The sequence below is a fragment of the Mobula hypostoma genome, chromosome 4 (genome assembly GCF_963921235.1).
Source record: "Mobula hypostoma chromosome 4, sMobHyp1.1, whole genome shotgun sequence".
NCBI lineage: Eukaryota > Metazoa > Chordata > Chondrichthyes > Myliobatiformes > Myliobatidae > Mobula > Mobula hypostoma.
Window position 1 is genome coordinate 56,647,459 of NC_086100.1, and position 3,675 is coordinate 56,651,133.

The 3,675-nt window shown below is 45.7% G+C and overlaps 1 pseudogene; it reads right to left on the bottom strand.

Annotated features, from left to right (window-relative positions):
- Positions 1-1,295: 1,295 nt before the first annotated feature.
- LOC134346032 (U2 spliceosomal RNA) lies at positions 1,296-1,427 on the bottom strand (annotated as a pseudogene).
- Positions 1,428-3,675: the final 2,248 nt, after the last annotated feature.

Genomic DNA, 3,675 nt, shown 5'->3' on the forward strand with positions numbered 1-3,675 from the left:
GGGGGGTTGTTGACTTCCGAGGCTGCTTCCCCTTCAGGCTGCTGGGTGCCGGCCGTGGCTCTGCTCCCCGATTCGCGGAGCTGGGTGTCTCTGCTGCTCTCCACCTCCTATACTTGGGGGGCGGGCAGCAGACTTTCTCCACTCTCTCTCCCCCTCTCCGCCTGTCCTGCCAGCCGCCTCCTCCGCCAGGGCTGCTGGCCTCCCCCAACTCCTTCCTCCTCTGAAGAGGACAGGGTACTGGAGGCTGTGTGGTTCCCTGCCCTTTTCTTTAGTTTCTCCACCCTCTGTCATTTGGCCGCCACCTTTTGGGCCTTTTTGCGTTTGCCCACGACGCTCCATCCGCTTTCCACCCCGGCTCTCCCCTCCTCCATGGACTCCTCCTTGTCTTTTGGCAGGTCCTGGAGGGTCTGCAAGGGGGTGCTGGGCCTTGAGGAGCTTGCACCTTCCTCCTTGCTGTCATCCTCCCTCTTGTCGGGTGCCTCGTCTGCAGAGGTGGTGGGTACGTCCGAACTTGCTGGGGCCGTTTCCGTGCCAGCACCTCCCCTGGTCATCTGTGCGTAGGTGCCACCATGTCTCAAGCAGGCCCTGTACAGGTGGCCAGTCTGTCCGCAGAGGTTGCAGGACTTGGCCTGCGTGCAGCCTTTGGTCAGGTGGCCTTCCATTTTACAATTCTTGCACATCACCGCCCTGCACTGGCCTGCGATGTGCCCCGCCTTGCTACAGTTTCGGCCCACCCTGAGTTGTCCCGCGTACACCATGAAGCTTCGGTTCCCTCCGTTGGCGAAGACTGGGGGGGGGGGATAACGCAGCCGTTGGAGTCCAATCTCAGCTTCACCTTGACCTGCCGCTTGCTGGTCCAGATCTCCCCAGTCCGTCCTTCACGTCCACTGGAGTTCCTACACACTCCACATACCGAGCAGGGAATGTAAGGACGTCAACCACCGGTACATCTGGACCGTGACTGTCCGTTCCTACTGGGTGGCCGTCGCAAAGAGGGCCTGTGCTTTCAGCAGCGACAGCGGCGCCTCTCTCCCCTTCAGCTGAATCTGCTGATACAGCTTCTGCCACCCTGAAGCCTGCCGGAAGGTGACATCAAAGAAGCTGGTGAAATCCTGCATGCAGTAGATGTCGTCCGGCATAAATCCACAACATTCCATCGAGACCTTCCAGATGAAGTTCTCTCGGGTGAAGCCAGAGCCCTCGTTCCGGTCTCGCACTGTCAGCCTGACAGTATTCTTGATTCCCGGACCTTGAGTCGATGTGCTGTCTCTGCCGCCATCCTCTTCACCGCTGGTATGGGGTGTTAGATTGGAAGCCAATCAGCATTAGGATCCACCCTTGTATCAGCATAAAATCTTCTCCTCCGCCTTCCGATGACATAAGAACAGATACTACACTTGATCTTAGCCGAGAGGCCGATAAGCGATTATGGCAAGCACAAAATCAGACCTGGGCACTATGACCCAGCAAGAGAACCCACTCAGTCACATACAGATGAGGGAGATACACACCCTGGTTATGGTCAGGATAACCCACAAACATGCAAACGAACAATTGTATAACCCAGGCTAAAATGTAACAATAAATGAGCTTGAACATCCCACCATAATCCCACAAAACATTTTAAAACAAGAACAATAAATAGCACTGGCCACTAGGAATTCTGGGATGGGCTGCTGACCACACACCCCACCTCCCTCCCGGAGGACTGCAATATTATCATTCTTTGCAATGAACTTTGTTGAGTTCGTATCCTTTAACACTGGCAATATTTTTCCACAATGTCCAACAGTGTTGAAGAACACAGTCATCAGAAGTAGTTATGTAGTTAAGAATTTTGAGTAATTACATAAACTTGTTCTGAAAATTGATAATTAATCACAGAAGATTTCAGATTTTAAGAGTGATTAATACAATTGAAATAGTAAATACATGTCAAAATGCCCAGATAAGATCTTGTTGTAGAAACGGACAGATTATTTATAACATTGGCAAACTTTCCATGTTCTATTTCAGTCAATAGAAAAGCTGAGAAGCTATTAAAGCCTAGTGCCACAGATTATGTAAAGTTGCAAGTCTGAAACCCATAATCAGACTTCGAGAAAGATGATCAGCAATCATATAATCACTATACATGTAAAGTATCTGTCACATGAGAGCAACTTCGATGCATTGTGTTGTTAGTTTTTTCATCCTAATTCTAACATTAGAGTGATCTGGGTGTGGCAGTGCTGGATTTGCAGACAGCTGGTATGTAGGTGCAACAAGGCAACTCACAGTTTTCATTCAATTAAATATGAAGGTTATTCCACAATAATACAGGACATTGGTGAAACTACATTTGGAGTACTGAATGCACTATTGGTTATAAAGTGTTGGAGTCATACAGGACAGGTGCTTCAATTCATTAAGTCTACAACCATCAATAAGCACACATTTACACTACTATCTAATCAAGTTTTATTCTTCCTATATTTCCACCAGCTCCTATCACTCACATAAGCATTAAAAATAATTTACCATGGCCAATTAATCTACCAATTCGCATGTCTTTGGGATGTGGGAGGAAAGAGGAACATCGGGAAGAAACACACATGCTCACAAGGATAATGTGCAGAGAACTTGATTGAGAGGGTGGATGTGGAGAGGATATTCCCTCATGTGTGAGAAATAAGAGAGGAGCCACAGTTTAAAAATAAAGACTTGCCTGTTTAAGAGAGGAATGAGGTGGCATCTGTTGATTCCGATATTGTCATATATTGATGTATCTGTGGACAAAGGAACAGTTAACGTTTGAAACAAAGGACTATTTTTTTCAGAGTTGAGAAATGTTAAGGACTAACAATTTCCCCAGGTTCTATCATGTATATTCACACTCGGTGCAATTTGCACTAGCTAATTAGCATACCAAATGGCACATCTTTGAGATTCGGGAGAAAACCGGAGCACCTGGATGAAATCTGCGTGGTCAGAGTAAGAACTTGCCAACTCCACGCAGAAAGCACAGGAGGTCAGGAATGAACCTCATTTGCTGAAGCTGTGAGGCAACAGCTCTCTCAATGGCATCACTACACCTCCCTGAATAAAGAGATGAGTGAAATGTCAAATACCACAACAGGAGAGAAGAACAAAATGAGTGAAATGACTGATAAACTGAAACTGTTAAATATAATATTGAATCCAAATAGTTGTAACTTGTCAAGTAGAGTAATGAAATCCTATTCTTTGTGTTACGTTAAGCTTTGTTTAAACATATAGATGACTGAGATCAGAGGGACAAGAATGAAAATTGAAGATGGATAAAGAATTAAAGTGGCAGGTAAGTAAAACAGAGGGATCCGAGTGAGAATCAATCTTGTAGATTGAATGATTGCTTATGCAAAATCACCTACTCTTCATTAGGCTTCCTAAACATACAGGAGGTCACATTGGGAGCACCAAATCTAATCTAGTAAATTGGAAGAAGCATAAAGTAAGTACAGTGTACTTAACTCAGTCTTTCGCTCTGATTTTAAACTTGATTCATTACTAACTTCTTTCTGTTCTGATGGAATGTCGTTAATCTAAAATGTTAATTCTATTTTGGTCCCTGTCCAATAGAAAGAGAAGAGGTAAGACACTAGATTTTGCATCATAAGATGGCGCTATTGGTATTGGTAGAGATGATGGAGTCAA